General features: G+C 46.4%; 1 protein-coding gene across 2 annotated transcripts in view; it reads left to right on the forward strand.

Moving 5' to 3' along the window:
• Nucleotides 1-671: 671 nt before the first annotated feature.
• DLGAP1 (DLG associated protein 1) overlaps nucleotides 672-18288 on the forward strand; it is a 978335-nt gene continuing 960718 nt past the window's right edge. For both annotated transcript variants that reach the window (XM_029066588.2, XM_029066589.2), the window contains exon 1: nucleotides 672-818. The gene's annotated coding sequence lies outside the window, so the exon portion shown is untranslated. The remainder of the gene's footprint in view (nucleotides 819-18288) is intronic.

Consider the following 18288-nt stretch of genomic DNA (forward strand, 5'->3'; position numbering starts at 1 on the left):
GCGGGGCCGGGGTTAGAAGCAGCGTGGCTCAGTGGAAAGAGCCCGGGCTTGGGAGTCTGAGGTCATGGGTTCGAATCCCGGCTCCGCCCCTTGGCAGCTGTGTGACTGTGGGCAAGTCACTTCACTCTCTCTGGGCCTCAGTGACCTCATCTGTAAAATGGGGATGAAGACCGTGAGCCCCACGTGGGACCACCTGATTCCCCTGTGTCTCCCCCAGCGCTTAGAACGGTGCTCTGCACATAGTGAGCGCTTAACAAAATACCAAGATTATTGGGAGAACCCACGACCTGTGACTCCCGAGCCCGGGCTCTTTCCACGGAGCCAGGCCTCTTCCCTGAAGAGGAACGAATAGGAATATCTTCTAGCCCGTGAGCCCCGTTGCCGGGCGGGGATGATCTGTGCCGGTGCCTTGTACTTTCCCGGCGTTTAGTCCGGTGGTCTGCGCCCAGTGAGGGCTCGATGAATTCGATGGGATGAATGAATTGGGAAGGAATGCCATCATTGTTCTTCTGATGATTAGCAGGTGGAGGTGGGGGGTGGATCTCAGCGCCTTCTCCTCCGGTGGCTCCTCCTCCTGCCCTTCCTCCTCCCTCTTTCCTCCTTCCCCCCCCCCCACCCCCTTTTCTCTTTTTCATCGGTCCCCTCCCTGGCCGTTCCGCCGGAGCCGGAGCTGGAGGCGGTGGGCGTCCAGCTGGCCTCTCCCCTGCGCTGCAGTTCGGGGCTGGGGGCGACGCCCCCCCGGGGAGGGGGAGCCTCAGCATCCTCCTCCCCGCCGCTCCGCCCGGCGCCCAGCGGACCGACTGCGGGGAAGCGCAAAGGTAACTCGGGGCGCAGGGGGCAGGGTGCGGGGGGGTCTCCAGGGGGCCGCCCCCCCCAGGCCGGGAGAGGAGGGGGCCTCTGTCCCCCCCCCCCTTGGTCCTACCCCCGTCCCCCTCCGGGAGGCTGGCACTGCCCCCCGCGCTCTGCCAAGCGATGCGCTCCGGAGACCTCAAATGGGGTCTGGGGAGCGGGGGAGACTCCCCGGGGGCCTGGATGTGAGGGACCCCCTCTCCCCCCCCCCCCCCACTGAGATGTCCCCCTCCTCCCGGGGACCCCTGGCATCCTGCAGCCTCGGTGGAGCGCCCCGTTCCCCCCCCCCCCCCCCCGGGTTGGGATTTGGGGGGTCGCGGGAGGGGAGAGTGACAACTGGGGGGATGCTCAAGGGACCGGCCTGGACCTCGCCCGGCTCCGCTTTGGACCCCGCATCCCTCACCACCCCCCGGGCTGGTAAATCCCGGGCAGCGGGAGGGCACCTTGGAAGAGTCCCCTCCCTGCTAGGCAAAGAAGGGGATCTCTCCGAGGTCCCCTCCCTGCTAGGCAGAAGAGGGGGTCTCTCCGAGGGCCCCTCCCTGCTAGGAAGAGACGGGGAATCTCTCCAAGGTCCCCTCCTCCTGGCAGGCCGGGGGGACCCCCTGGGCCACCTGGGCCAGGGAAGCCGGGACCGGTCCCGGGGGGGCACCGGTGTAAGAAACAAACGGGGTCCGTCCCGAGGTGCCCTGTCCAGAAAGAGCTTCCCTCCCCCTCGCCCACTTTCTGGCCAGAGCCCCCCACTTGCGGGTTAGGTGGGCGCCGGGGTCTGGGCCGCGTCGGGGTGTGTGTGAGGGAGAGTGAGAAATTGAGAGAGAGATGGGTATTTCTCCCCGCTCGCCCCCCAGTCGGATACCTCGAGTTAAGCTAAAAAATGCAACATGATGTAGAAGCTAAGATTAAATCCCACCCACACACAGGCACGCACCCAATCTCTCACTCTTACTTGAAATGCAAGAACTTTAGTTTCTTCCCCGTGAGATGATCTCCGGCATCCTCCGTCTTTGGTCCTGGGGTAACGGAGACGGCTGGGAAATGCGGCCGGGGACCGCTGGCTCTATCGAGGGGCGTTGAGGAATTAAGCCGGGGGAGGCAAATCTCTTGCAAAGTCATTTTCGCAGGCGTAAGCCTAATCGGTCCGGCCGTGGTATTTGCTGGGTGCTTATTGCGTGCGGAGATCGGTACTGGCTTACTTGGGGTCTCTTGGATCGGGTAGCTGGTTCCGGACTTCAGTCGGGTCTTAAGAAAGAGATTTTTAGAGATCCTTCCTTCGAATGGACGTTTCCGTGGAGCTGGGCGATTCCAGCCAGAATCCACGGTCCTCACTCGATGACGGTTCTTGAATCTGAATGTCATGTAATGATGTATTTCGCCCCCCAGAAAATGATGCGGAGAAAGATGCGGGGGCTCCCCATGGGAGTGAAGTTCCCGCTTCTTTTCTGAGGTGTTGTAAGATAAATATTTTGTTTTCTTCGGTCTACCCTGCGCGGGTGTTTTACTCTTTCGAAAAGATGTGAAGTTGAGGTAGTTCTTGACGGTTTTGTGACCGAAACTATTGTTCTCGATCATCTGGGTGTGAGAAAATGTATATTTTGGCAAGCCAGAGGCACTTCCTCAGGGAGAGAAAAGAATATCCATATCACTTGCAGAAATGTACTTGTTTTAATAATTCAGCTTAAAGGAAAACTACTATCTTAAATTCTTCAGTTTTAAAGAAGATTGATAGAGCCATTTAACTCAGAGAGGAAAACACTGAACAATTATCCTGTATATGGGCAGACAGAGTGTTGGACTGAATGATTGATCTGGAGGAGATCTTGACATTGCTCTATCTCTTTTTTCCCGAGGCTTGAGTTTGCTAATGGTGCATGTGTGCTTACTGTGAGAATTATGGAGGATTGGATTCTGGCAGGATTCTCTGATGTGAACGGGAGTAAAATGTGACCGTCCGAGGTCCTGACCGCATCTGACCCAGCTTCCTGATTTTACCAAACGTTTGGTTCAGAGATAGAGCTCCAAAAAAAAAAGTATATAAATTCACTCAGTCGTATTTATTGAGCTCTTACTGTGTGCAAAGCACTGTATTAAGTGCTTGGGAGAGTGCAATATAACAACAGACACATATTCTTTCAATCAGATTCATTGAGCGCTTAATGTGTACAGAACACTGTACTAAGTGCTTGGGAAGTACAATTTGGCAACATCTAGAGACAATCCCTACCCAACAAGGGTTCACAGTCTAGAAGGGAGGAGACAGACCACAAAACGAAACAAGTAGACAGGCATCAATAGTGGGCAAGTCACTTAAATTCTCTGTGCCTCAGTTCCCTCATCTGTAAAATGGGGATTAAGACTGTGAGCCTCATGAGGGACAACCTGATGACCCGGTATCTCCCCCAGCGCTTAGAACAGTGCTCTGCATATAGTAAGCGCTTAACAAATAACATTATTATTATTATAAATAAATAGAATTATATATATATATATATATACACACCATTAATAAAATAAATAGAATCATAAATATATTATTTGGGGCGGGAGGGAGGTAGAGCATAGGGAGGGATTTGGGGCGATGGGGAAGGGAGGGAATAAATAAGTGACAGATATATACAGATCAATATATAATGTGAATGTTCTTGATGGGAAACTTCTGTACTTTTCCTATCTTTATTTTCTCTTGCTTTATAAGCATTTGAGCTTTTAAGCATTCCAAGAGGGAATGTTGGAGAAAGGGCATATATGACTCTGGCAAACTAACAGACACAACTACCATCCCCCTCCCGAACACACAGTAATATTTTTGGCCACATCCTGAATGTTGTATTCGGCTTTCCTGCGTACTCTATTCCAAATAAAAAGGTACCAATCAATCAATCGACGATATTAATTGAACACTTACTGTGGAAAGAATACTGCGCTGAGTGTTTGGGAGAATACAAAATAACAGAGCTGGTAGGTACATTCCCTACCCGGAGGAAGCTTACAGTCTAGAGGGGGAGACAGCCATTCATGTAAATAAATAATTACAGACGTGTGCATAAGTGCTTTCGGGCTGAGGGAGAGGTGAATAAAGGGAGCAAATGGAGGGACGCGGAAGGGAGTGGGAGAAGAGGAAACAAGGGTTTAGGTGGGGAAGGCCTCTTGGAGGAGATGTGCCTTCAATGATTACCTTAGTTATTACTGGGCAACAGACTACATACGTTTCCATTTAGCTATAAACTAGCCTGGCCTATTTAATATTGGCTTCATTGTTCTCCAACTCTTCTAGGTGTGAAGAAGGATACTATAGAGGGCAGTGTGATTTAGCTCATTCATTGATTAACATTCTGAAATACTTAGGATACTGACTTTTTTCATCGAAATTTACTTCTGATCCTTCTTCAAATAGCTGCTACTCCTATAAATGCCTTAGAACCCTCCCCTTTAGAATTTAGCATGATTTTACAATAACACTAATAATCATTTGAGTGCTTACTATGTGTCAAGCACTGTACTTAGTGGTTTGGTAAATACAAAATGAGCAGGTTCCCCGTGGGACTCACACTCTAAGGAGAAGGGAGAAGAGGTATCGAATCCCCATTTGACAGATGAGGTAACTGAGGCATAGAGAAGTTAAGCAACTTGCCCAACCAAGGCCACACAGCAGGCAAGTGGCGGGAGGCAGGTCCTCTGAGCCCCAGCCCCGTGGTCTCTCCGCTGGGCCACAGCTGCTTCTTAGCCCCTTATCAGGTTGTGATTTCACATAATGTCCTAAACTAGGTTTAATACTAATTGTAGGAGACAGGCACCATGTCGTCAGAAATGTGGTGCCTTTTTACAGAGATAAAAGTTCCAGGCAATGGACCATACACTAGTTTTATCTCATTTTAATGTCAATAACCAAATTATCCATCCTTTATAGCTTCCGTCATATCAGTTTAAAATCAATAGCGTTTAGATAGTGGAAAGAGCATACGGGGCCTGGGTTTTAATGTCTGTCCCATCACTTGCCTGCAAGTCACTTAATTTCTCTCTGCCCCAGCTTGCTCATCTGCAAAATGAAGGGTTAAATACCTGTTCCCCTTCCCCTCCCTTCAATCAGTCAATCAATCAGGCATTGATTGTTTTGAGCTGTTACTGTGTGTAGAGCACTGTACTAAGAGCCCGAGAGTATGAGCTCTTGGAGTGTTAGCTCCTTGCGGGACAGAAACTGTGTCCGATCTGCTCTCAGTGTTTCTCTCCCAGCGTTCAGCGCAATGCTTGTCACGTAGTAAGAGCTTAACGGATACCACTATGATTAGTATTAAGACTATGACTTTTATATGTTCCTGATAGATTGCCTTTCCATCAGAACAGTTTATTTAAAGGAGGAAAGCACTTATTCTATTGAAAGCCCAAGAGTATGTTGGAAAATGAGTGAGAGGATTCCATCTCTATAGAAACCACGCTAGCTCTCGACTTGAGACAGAGCAGATCTCTAAAGTATTTTCTGTTCACCTGATTTCTCCTTTTCTTCTTTTGCTTTTCCTCCCATTGTCGATGGTGAAGGTAGCGATTGATCTTGTGCTCAGATTAGGGAGAATTGTAGCAAAGAGATGAGACTTTTATTTTCAAAAAAATAAAAATAAATTTCCAGAGCACCGTGTTAGTTCTTGTAAGAGTGGTCCGTTCTTGTTTTATCTGCCGACTGTCTTTAACCACTAGGTAACCCAAGTGGTTATTTTCCCACATTCCTATCAAGTAAAGGAAGCAACATAGACCGGTAGAAAGCACACAGGCTGGGAGACAGCGGTCTTGGGTTCTAATCCCAGGTCTTCCGCTTCTCTTTTGTGCGGCGCTGGGCGAGAGTCACTTCACTTTTCTGTGCCTCAGTTACCTCATCTATAAAACGGGGATTAAAGCTATGAATCCCGTGTGGGACATGGGCTGTGCTCAACCTGATTTTCTGGTATCTACCCCAGAGGCTCGTACAATGCCTGGCACGTTGTAAGTAATTACCAAAAACCATAAAAAACAAACCACCACAACTAAAATTACCTAGAATGCTTGGGACTTGGGGATTTGGGAACTTAATATATGTACAGAAAACACATATCTCCATTAGAAGCGGTAATACCACCATCATCTACCCTATCTGCACCTACCCATTAGTGTGTGCTTCATCTCTCCCTCTCTCACAAACACACAAGAACACACACACACACAAACACAGGTAAAATTTTCCAAATTGTTAGTGCTCTGCTGCTTTTCCAGGAGGAGAAGTGTCCCCTTCTACCCCCAGAGTTTAAGCTCTTTGAGAAGCAGCGTGGCTCAGTGGAAAGAGCCCGGGCTTTGGAGTCAGAGGTCATGGGTTCAAATCCCAGCTCAGCCACTTGTCAGCCATGTGACTTCGGGCAAGTCACTTAACTTCTCGGTGCCTCAGTTACCTCATCTGTAAAATGGGGATTAAGACTGTGAGCCCCACATAGGACAACCTGATTCCCCTGTGTCTACCCCAGCGCTTAGAACAGTGCCCGGCACATAGTAAGCGCTTAACAAATACCAACATTATCATTATTATTATTATTAGACAGAGATCTTGTCCATCAACTCTGTAATACTGAACTCCCCCTAGTGCTTAGTACAGAGTTCTCCAAACACTAAGCACTCCATAAATGTGAGTGGTTGATGGATTGATGTGGATAAGGATGAGGATTGTAAGCTTCCGGGGAGCTTTTCCTTTCCCCACGAGACAGTATTCCCAAGTGAGTCTCTCAGGGAGATTGAAGCCAGCGCTTTCTTAGTGGGGAAACTTGCTTAATCTGAACATAGTCCCCTAGACTGTGAGCTTGTCGTGGCTGGGGAATATCTGTTTATTGTTACATTGTACTCGCTCAAGCGCTTAGTATTCATACATTCATTCAATCATATTTATTGAGCCTCTACTGTGTGCAGTCATCACACTGCACTAGACTGTGAGCCCCAAGCAGGATGACCTGATTGCCCTGTATCTACCCCAGAGCTTAGAACATTGCTTGGCACATAGTAAGCGTTTAATATATACCATAATCATTATTATTATTGTTACTAAGTGCCTGGGAGAGTACAATACAGCAACAAACAGACACATTCCCTGCCCACAAAGAACTCACAGGCAGGAGAGTTCATATGGCCTACCCACTGTGAAGTAGGCCCTTAGGCTGATGGCAGAGAGAAAACACAGGATTAACCACCATTGATGTTCCACTGGCTATGACATGCACATTTGTACATTCAAAGCGCTTAGTACAGTGCTCTGCACATAGTAAGCGCTCAATAAATACTATTGAATGGGAATGAATGAATGTTCATTGCACTGATTGGTAGGAGGAAAACTGCTAGGCAGAAAGAAAAAGAGAAAAAGAAAGTTGGCGATCCCGCGTGTGTCCTAGTGGAGCAAAATTAGCTGTATAATTTGAATTTCACAGATGGGGATGGTAAAGGCAATTCAGCAAGGCAGCATGACCTAATGGATAGAGCGTGGGCCTGGGAGTCAGAAGGACCTGGGTTCTAATCCCTGCTCTGCCACTTGTCTGCTGTGTGACCTTGGGCAAGTCACTTAACTTCTCTGTGCCCCAGTTACCTCACCTACAAAATGGGGACTAAGACTGTGAACCCCATGTGGGCCTTGGTCTGTGTCCAATCTGATTAGCTTGTATCTACCCCAGTTTTTAGAACTGTGCCTGGCATATAGTGAATGCTTAACAGATATCATTAAAAAACAAGAAAAAGGCAATTCAGCATGGCAGGGTAGAAAAATATGTGGTGGGATTGTAGGCTCATTATGGAGAGGGAAAGTGCCAGCTGATTCTGTTGTACTCTCCCAAGCTCATAGCATAGCGCTCTGCATATAGTGAATTCTCCATAAATACCATTCATCGATAGATTGGGATTGCTTTCTCGTGTGAACCTCCTGGTGGTTTCAGAAATCTGTCGGATGGCTGCTGTCCGGGACCTCTGGAGCCCTTAGCCTTCCCACCATTCGATTGTTAGTTCAATCGTATTTATTGAGTGCTTACTGTGTGCAGAGCCCTGTACTAAGCACTTGGGAGAGGACAGTAGAACAGTAAACAGACATATTCCCTGCCTACGAAATAGGGTAATGAAGATACATACAGTTGAGCGGACGAGTACAGTGCTGAGGGGGTGGGACGGGAGAGGGGGAGGAGCAGAGGGAAAGGGGGGAGAAGAGGGTTTAGCTGCGGAGAGGTGAAGGGGGGTAGAGGGAGCAGAGGGAAAAGGGGGGCTCAGTCTGGGATGGCTTCTTGGAGGAGGTGAGTTTTAAGTAGGGTTTTGAAGAGGGGAAGAGAATGAGTTTGGCGGAGGTGAGGAGGGAGGGCGTTCCGGGACCGCGGGAGGACGTGGCCCGGGGGTCGACGGCGGGATGGGCGAGACCGAGGGACGGTGAGGAGGTGGGCGGCGGAGGAGCGGAGCGTGCGGGGTAGGCGGTAGAGAGAGAGAAGGGAGGAGAGGTAGTAAGGGGCAAGGTGATGGACAGCCTTGAAGCCTAGAGTGACCTCACTCAAGGAAGGAGTGGGGTGAGGGGTGTAAGACCTGAAACATAAAAAGCTAAAGTGAGATTTTTAACTTGTCTGTGGTATTTGTTAAAGGCTAACTATGTGCCAGGCGTGGTACTAAGCACTGGGGAAGATACAAGCTAATCATATTGGACACTATAATAATGATGGCATTCGTTAAGCCCGTACTGTGTGCAAAGCACTATTCTAAGTACTGGATCAGTGTCTCACATAGGGTTTGGGGCACTTAATTTCCCTGCGCCTCAGTTTCCTCATCTATAAAATGGGAATGAGGAGTGTGAACCCCATATGGGACAAGGTCTGTGTCTCAGCTGCTTGGCTTGTATCTACCCCAGAGCTTAGAACGGTAGCTGGCACCTAGTAAGCACTTAAGAAAAATCATCATTATTATTGTTATAGGGCTCACACTCTTCATCTCCATTTTACAGACGAGGTAACTGAGGCACAGAGAAGTGACGTGACTTGCCCAGGGTCACAGAGCAGAAGAGTTGCCATGCCGGGATTAGAACCCAGGTCCTCCTGGCTCCCAGGCCGGTGCTCTATAGACTAGGCAACGCTGACGGGGTGCTTAATGTGTTTCACTTCAATGGTGAAACATGAAGACTGAAGGAAATATATTTTTAGGAAAGAAAATGTTCCCCCATGTGATAGGTCAGAGGTGTATGTCCTGGGTGAGACACCGTGGTCACACAACGTTATGGTGCTACTGTATAGAGATGTCTTTGTGTCCGTGATGAAAATAGGTTCTTGGGGACGATGTTTAAAAATAAAACCTTTTCTGTCACGTTCTGAACTTAGGAAAACAAGCAATGGAAAGAGCCCGGGCTTGGGAGTCAGAGGTCATGGGTTCGAATCCCAGCTCCGCCGCTTGTCAGCTGTGTGACTGTGGGCAAGTCACTTCACTTCTCTGGGCCTCAGTGACCTCATCTGTAAAATGGGAATGAAGACTGTGAGCCTCACGTAGGACAACCTGATTACCCTGTATCTACCCCAGCGCTTAGAACAGTGCTCTCCACACAGTAAGCGCTTAACAAATACCAACATTATTATTATGTCTGGGATCTCTGTGACCTTTGGGTTTTTGATATTTGCCCGATTCTCCACCCCACAGCACTTAGGTACATATCTTTACATTCTATATCATCAACTAGTTATATAATAATAATGATGGCATTTGTTAAGCGCTTACTATATACCAAGCACTATTCTAAGCGCAGAGGTAGATACAAGGTAAATCTTGGATGACATTCATTGATTATCTTAGATGCCTCTTAGGGAGGGAAAGCTACCATCTAAGAGTCTAATATTGGCTTTACTTTGGTTTAAAGATGATACTGCAGATGGTGAGATTGTAACCACAGGGGTAAATGTCCAGTTGAGAAGCCCTGACACACTTTATCCTTGAAAATACGGTTAGAAACCTTTTCTTGCTCTTGGGATGGACATTGTTCAGACACCAATGGTTCAGAGAGGAAAATTATGATTGTATACCAGCAGATCATGCACTTGAGTTGTTTTTGCAGTAGTGCTGATGGTTTGCACTGAGCCAATCACACTCTCTCGGCTGGGCCCTTTATCGCCATCGATTTGCATCACATTCTGTGCTAACCGAATGGACCGTCTCTGAAACTTCAATGGCAGCTGACCTCAGTGGACCCGTACCTACTTCGTAAATCATTTTTCAGCATGGTACTCAGAGAGGTTTAGTAAGGATTAGTAGGATTTTTTTAACTTTGAAAGCAAGAAATGAAAAACAAATCAAGAAAAATGGCAACAGAAAATACAGTTTTCCTTCACTCAACTACAGCGTGACACCAGGTACTCATCACTTTGCCTCCGCAAAAAAAGAAAAACTAAATAAAATTTGGGGAGAGTACAACAGAAGCCAGACACACGCACAATCACTACCCTCCGGGAGCTTACATCAACTGTGGTGATATTTACCCAACACTTTCTAAGAGAAGCACTGTGGCGAAATGGAAAAGGCATTGGCCTGGGAGTTAGAAGACCTGGGTTCTAGTTCCGCCTCTACCAGTTAATTGCTGTGTAAGCTTGGGCAAATGATGTCACTTCTCTGTGCTTCAGTTTCATTGTCATAAAATGGGGATTAATCATTCCCCCAATCTCCCTCCTTCCTAGACTGTGAGCTCCATGTGGGACAGGGACTGTGTCCACTCTGATTAACTTGTATCTACCCCATCACTTAAAAAAGTGCTTGACATGTAGTAAGAGCTTAACAAATATTAGAAATATTACTGGGTGCTAAACACTGGGGTGGATGCGGTCAGAGCAGACCTAGTTTCTGTCCAATCCAGGATCACAGTCTAAGAGAGAGGGAGAACCCATAAATCCCCCTTAGAGGAGGAAAGTGAGGCACAAAAAAGTTGTGACTCGCACATGGTCCCATGGCAGGCAAGGGGAGGGACTGGGATTAGGACAGGGGTTCTAATCCTGGCTCCGTCATTTATCCGCTGTGTGATCTTGGCCAAGTCGCTTCACTTCTCCATGCCTCAGTTACCTCATCTTTAAAATAGGGATTGAGACTGTGAGCCCTTGAGGGACAGGGACTGTGTCCAACCTGATCACCTTGTATCAACCCCAATGTTTAGAACAATGCTTTTAGAGAAGCACCATTGCATAGTGGATAGAGCACAGGCCCGGGAGACCGGAGGTCATGGGTTCTAATCCCAGCTCTGCGTCTTGTCTGCTTGTGTGACCTTGGGCAAGTTACTTCGCTTCTCTGTGCCTCAGTTCACTCATCTGCAAAATGGAGATTAAGACTGTACGTCCCACCTGAGACAGAGACTGTACAACACGATTTGTTTGTATCCACCCCAGGACTTAGTGTACAGTGCCTTGCACATAATAAGCGCTTAACAAATGCCATAATTACTATTATTGTTATTAAGAGTTCTGGGCACATGGTGAGTGCTTAATAAAAACCATAATTATTACCATAAGTATTATCATTCTTAGGAGACCTTAATGTCTTGGAGGACAAGGGTCATATCTTCCCACTCTATTACATTGTACTCCCCCAAACGCTCTGCTCTTGGGAACCCAGTAAACTCTCGATAAAGCCCATAGATTGACTGTAGCAAGATTCTTCTCTCGGCATTTCCACTCTACATTTTCTGAATTGCTTCTTTCTCCTAGAATACTAACGGGTCGACTTTTCAGAGCGATGACTCTCAAAGCCCAGATTTTCCCTTTCCCTCTTGACGCCATGGACTAGAAATCGGAAGAGAAAGAACTGTGCTACTACTTGTTTATCTCCTTGGCTCATGTAGCCAAGTCTCTACACCAGCAAGTTAAGAGACAATTTAAAATGCTCCCTCAGGCTGCTAATGCACCAGGTCTCTCTGGGCACATTTCCAACTCTGCTGGCTTACTCTGTGACATGGTTTTGGCTAATTTGAAAACATCTGCTGGGGTAACCTCTTTTTAATGCAACCACCAGCCCTCATTTATAGGCACATAATTGGAGGACTGATATTAACCCAGGGTTGAAACTCTTCTGATTGCCCTTTCTCGGTAGACAGTTCCTTGGGAATCCAGTTTCTATCAGAACTTTCCATTTTGCTGCACTTGATTCTGGGCTAGAACCTCCCGTCTTATGTTTTGTAAAGATTCCTCAAAATCCCCTTCCTATCAGAGGGACTATTACGAACAACAGGATGTATTACGTTTCATATCCATAATTTATGTGTTTATATTAATGTCTGTCTCCTCTCTAGAACGTAAGTTCTCTTATCTCTTAAGCACTTAGTACAGTGCTCTGCACAGAGTAAATGCTCAATAAATACAATTGAGTGATTGGGCAGGGAATCTATCTGTTTATGGTTATGTTATACTCTCTTAAGCAAAGCAGCGTGGCTCAGTGGAAAGAGCCCCGGTTTGGGAGTCAGAGGTCATGGCTTCGAATCCCGGCTCCCCCGCTTGTCAGCTGTGTGACTTTGGGCAAGTCACTTCACTTCTCTGTGCCTCAGTTACCTCATCTATAAAATGGAGATTAAAACTGTGAGCCCCACGTGGGACAACCTGATCCCCTTGTATCCCCCAGAGCTTAGAACAGTGCTGTGCACATAGTAAGCGCTTAACAAATGCCACCGTTATTATTATTAGTGTTCTGCACACAGTAAGCACTCAATAAATACGACTGACTGACTGATAATGTTTTAATGCTACTCTGCTGGCCAAATGGGAATTGAAGTCTTTTACCTGGTAGTTATAGCAATCTTTGTAAATAGGGACCGGCTCTTCCTGTCCATTCTCTCTGGGAAAAACTTCCTGGAGGTATTCTCCAAGGTGGAGGAGAGATATGTGCATGTAGATCATCAGTGGTATTTACTGAACACCTACTATGTTCATAGAGGCAGTGTACTAAACACTTAGGAGAATACAAAACAACGGAGCTGGTAAACACATTTCCTGTCCACAATGAACTTACAGTCTAGAGGGAGAGAAAGATATTAATGTAAGTAAATAATTCATAATATATGATTTATAGACATGTACATAAGTGCTAGGGGACTGAGGGTGGGGCAAATATAACAAAAATAGTAATGGTATTTGTTAAGTGCTTACTATGTGCCAAGCACTATTCTAAATGCTGGGGGACATACAAAGTAATCAGGTTGTCACATCTGGGGCTCACAGTCTTAATTCCCATTTTACAAATGAGGTAACAGAGGCACAGAGAAGTTAAGTGACTTGCCCCAGGTCACACAGCAGATAAGTGGCGGAGACAGGATCAAGTGCTCTGGCAAATGACATTTAGCTGGTTACACAGAGGGCTACAGATTGCTGTGGGCAGGGAACGTGTTTACCGACTCTGTTATATTGTACTCTCCTAATAATAATAATAATGATATTTGTTAAGTGCTTACCATGTGCCAAGCACTGTTCTAAGCTCTGGGGTAGATACAGAGTAATCGGGTTGTCAATCAGGTTGTCCCAAGTGGGACTCACAGTCTTAATCCCCATTTTACAGTTGAGGCAACTGAGGCGCAGGGAAGTTAAGTGACTTTCCCACGGTTACACAGTTGATAAGTGGTGGAGCCGGGATTAGAAGCCACGACCTCCGACCACCAAGCCCGGGCTCCTTCCACTATGCCATGCTGCTTCTCTAGTCCTTAGTACAGTTTTATGCTCACAGTGAGCACTCAATAAATACCACAGGAGAAAAAAAGATTATTATTATTATTGTTGTTGGTAACTGCAGAGGAAACTGCTACGCTAAGGAAAATGAAGCGGAAGTGGAGAAATGCTGACAAGACCTCTACCGTCACCAGTGGGCGAAGTTTTCTTCATTTCAGGATCTGGAATTTTTTGCTTCTCTTCCTTACCCGGTCCCTAAATTGAGGAATGGAGTATTTTACAATCCAGAATTAAACTGGCTGTGTTTCCTGGGTTGATGTCTTGTGCCGTTGAGTCGTTTCAGACCCGTAGCGACTCCATGGACACATCTCTCCCAGAATGCCCCACCTCCGTCTGCAACCATTCCAATAGTGGATCCATAGAGTTTTCTTGGTAAAAATAAAGAAGTGTTTGACCACTGCCTTCCTCCGGGCGGTCAACTTGAGTCTCTGCCCTCGACTCTCTAAGCCGCTGCTGCCCGGCGTAGGTGAGTTTTGACTTTTAGCAGAAAAACAGCATGGCTCAGTGGAAAGAGCCCAGGCTTGGGAGTCAGAGTTCATGGGTTCGAGTCCCGGCTCCGCCACTTGGCAGCTGTGTGACTGTGGGCAGGTCACTTAACTTCTCTGGGCCTCAGTTCCCTCATCTGTAAAATGGAGATGAAGACTGTGAGCCTCACGTGGGGCAATCTGATTACCTTCTATCTACCCCAGCGCTCAGAACAGTGCTCTGCACATAATAAGTGCTTAACAAATACCAACATTATTGTTGCCTTCCGCTCGCCAGCCACCGCCCAAGCTAGGAATGGAATGGCCAGACCTCTGCTTGACTCTCCCTCCTGTAGTCGTGCTGGTAGAGGACTGGAAGCTTTCCAGGGGTGATCCTGAGAGACAACTTGGAGAACACAACACAACAATGTAACAGACACATTCCCTGCCCACATTTCAGGACCGAGATGGGCTCAGGTTGAACCTACTCAAAATCTTTCTTGTATTATATACAATACCATAAAATCAAAAGGAATGAATTCAACCGTAGACTATAATAATAATTATGGCATTTGTTACGTGCTTACTATGTGTCACGGACTTTACTAAGTGCTTGGGTAGATATAATCAAATTGGGTTGGACACAGTCCCTGTCCCAAATGGGGCTCATGGTCTCAATTCTCATTTTACAGGTGAGATAACTGAGGCACGGAGAAGTAAATTGACTATCCCAAGCTTATGCAGCAGACGCCTGGTGGAGCCGAGATTAGAACTCATGTACAAGAGGGCAGGATCTTCCTCCAGTCACTGTGATAGGCACCTCTGGTGATTTTTTTTTAATCTAAAAACTGCTATGTTGAACAAAAAGAGATCATTAAAAAATACTGTCAACCAGCAACCCATTCCTCAGGTCTTCTCCCATATTTAAGGGTTAGAATAATGGTGCATGGGATAGTAGAGAGCAAGCATTGATATTTGCAACAAAAAAAATCTAGTGCTATTTCCTGAGAGTTACTTTTCCTTGCTTGCTTCATTCCTGTCAGCCTGATTGCTGATAGGCCTGGCTGATTCCTCATTATTAATGATGATACTAATGATGATAATGATAGTCGTATCTAAGTGCTTACTGTGTGCTATGGCAACCACTGTAATAATAATTACAATGGTATCTGTTAAGCGCTTACTATGTGCGAAGCACTGTTCTAAACACTGGGATTACAAACTAATCATTGTCCTATGTGGAGCTCACGGTCTTAATCCCCATTTTACAGAGGAGGTCATTGAGGCACAGACAAGTTAAGTGACTCGCCCAAAGTCACACAGCAGACAATTGGAGGAGCTGGGATTAGAACCTACGGCCTCTGACTCCCAAGCCCGCGATCTTTCCACTAAGCCATGTACTGAACTATGGGGTAGCCTAGTGAATAGAGCATGGGCCTGGGAGTCAGAAGGACTTGGCTTCTAATCCCAGCTCTGCCAGCTATCTGCTCTGTGACCTTGGGCAAGTCACTTCACTTCTCTGAAGTGATTCAGTAACCTCATCTGTAAAATGGGGATGAAGAATGGGAGCCCCGTGGCGAACATGGACTGTGGCCAACCTGGTTAGCTTGTATCTATCCCATTATTCAGTACAGTGCCTGGCACAAAATTAGTGCTTAATAAATATGAAGAATAACAACAACAACAACAAAAACAGCCCCTTTCCACAGGGAGGCTCATAGTCTAAGTAGAAGGAAGAAGAGATATCTAACCCCCATTTTAAGATGAAGAAACTGAGGGACAGAGAAGTTAGGTCACTTGCTCAAGGCCAATCAGGGACATTTATTTGGTGCTTACTCTGTGCAGAGCACTGTACTAAGCACTTGGGAGAGTACAATACGAAAGAATTATCGGACACGTTCTCTGCCTGTAACGTGATTACAGTCCAGAGGGGTGACAGACATTAATATAAGCAAATGAGTAATTTATCACCTAGAATTTAATGATACATAAGTTCTGTTGGGTTGGGGGTGGTGTGTATACCAAATGACCAGAGGTCACATATCCAAGTGTAGAGATGACAACAAAGGAAGTGTAAGGTGGGGAAAAGAGGGGCTGAATCAGTGAAGACCTGTTGGAGGAGATGTGACCTTAATAAAGCTTTGAAGTGGGGAAAGTGGTGGTCTGGAACATATGGAGGGGAAGAGAGTTTCAGACTAGAGGGAGTGAGTGGAAAAGGGGTTGGCAGCGAGACAGATGAGATTGGGGCACAGTGAGAAAGCTGGTGCTTAGAGGAGAGGAGTATGCAGGCTGGGCTATAGTAGGTGATCTATGAGGGGAGGTAGATTGGGGCAAGCTGGCTGAGAGCTTTAAAGCCGCTGGTGAGGAGTTTCTGTTTGATGCGGAGGTGTTTGGGAAACCACTGGCGGTTCTATAGAAGTGGAAAGTCATGGACTGAACATTTTTATTGAAAAATGATCTGTGTAGCAGAGTGAAATATAAACTGGAATGGGGAGAGACAAGTGGCAGGGAGGTCAGTGGAGAGGCAAAGTGGTCAAGGTCACGCAGCAACACAATAGTGGAGCCTGAATTAGAATCCACATCTCCTGACTCCCAGGCCTCGGCTCTTTCCGCTAGGCCACGCTGCCTGAGTTTCAATGATCAGTTGCTTCCAATCTTCCTGTTGTTAATCCGCAGTTCAAGGACTCAGATTTCTCTCCCAGCGGGCTCACTTTTTCACCTTGAGTAGTCTTGACCCAGCCTTTCTGTATTTATTGAAATTTCCAGTAATGGCACCACTGTTGTCCATCCTCTTCCGGATCTACAAAAAATTGTTTCTCAGTTTCGTCTCACCCATCATGTTGCTTTTTCCTGCTTTCTTTCACAACCTGACTCCCTGAAGAGAAGAGGTGGAAGCTTGAAAAAAAACACCCAAAAAACTTTAAAGAAGGTGTTTGGAAGCAAAATCTCTTCACACACCTTTAAATACATTTATTGTGCTTTTTCACCTGGAGTCCAATGGTTTTGAATTATCTCACTGGTCGACCAGCAGGGAGCATGGAGTGTAATACTGGTAGCAAGACTGGACTACTGAAACGTGGTAACATGAAAGACCAAAGTAAGCACTAGAAGGGGATGGAGGAGGAGGGAAAACAGAGAAAGTGTGGAAGCTTAAAGACACTGAAAGTTTTTTGTCATAATTCTCATTAAGGATGAAAAGAGTGATCTTTCTAGGTAGCTGACCTGCGTTTCGAATGAAAGGTCTACTGTCAAAATACTGAATGCTTTTTGCATAAAGCCCCTCGTGTGCAGAGCACGTCTGCCTAACTCGGTTACAGTGCACTCTCCCAAGTCCTCAGTACAGTGCTTTGCACACATTAAGCATGCAATGATTAAGTGATAAAGCGACTGGTCGTTGTTTTGCAAATTCTTCTTCCCTGCTAATACTTTTTTCCTCTTTTCCCCATTTACTTATAAGCTGCGTTAGGGCAAGGGATGTAAGTCTTGCTACTGTCATGCTCTTTTAAGTTCTTAATATAGTGTAGAGCACTCCGTAGGCATTCAATAAGTACCACTGATTGATTGATCCCCTTGTGTTCTGAGGTTAAGGAAAATAGAGTATATGACATGATTTGAGCTACTTTTAAAGGAGAGATGCTTATGTCAATCAATACATCCACTGCTAGGCCTCTCAGAGACTGTGTGTAGCTGATCTGTAGCTCAACTGTATATATTTTCATTACCCTATTTATTTCGTTAATGAGGTGTACATCACCTTGATTCTATTTATTTGCTATTGTTTTAATGAGATGTTCTTCCCCTTGATTCTACTTACTGCTATTGTTCTTGTCTGTCCGTCTCCCCCGATTAGACCGTAAGCCCGTCAAAGGGCAGGGACTGTCTCTATCTGTTGCCGACTTGTACATTCCGAGCACTTAGTACAGTGCTCTGCACATAGTAAGTGCTCAATAAATACTATTGAATGATTGAATGAATGAATGATCCCGGATCTGGTGAACGATGGTGAATTCAGGGAGTCTTCCTCTGACAGGTACGAGGCCAGCCAAAGCCAATTTACCAACTCAACTGCGAGCTCGTTGCGGGCAGGGATCTGTGTATTGTTACTACGTACTCTCCCAAGCACTTAGTACAGTGCTCTGCACACCATAAACGCTCAATAAATATGATTGAATGAAATACGATTGAATGAACATCCCTTCTTCCCTCCGCCCCGAGCCGCCGCCAACATCTGCATCTGCACTTTCTGGAAGACCCACGGCAAATGGGAATCAATCAGTCAA

Source organism: Ornithorhynchus anatinus, chromosome 5, assembly GCF_004115215.2.
Source record: "Ornithorhynchus anatinus isolate Pmale09 chromosome 5, mOrnAna1.pri.v4, whole genome shotgun sequence".
NCBI classification, from domain to species: Eukaryota; Metazoa; Chordata; class Mammalia; order Monotremata; family Ornithorhynchidae; genus Ornithorhynchus; species Ornithorhynchus anatinus.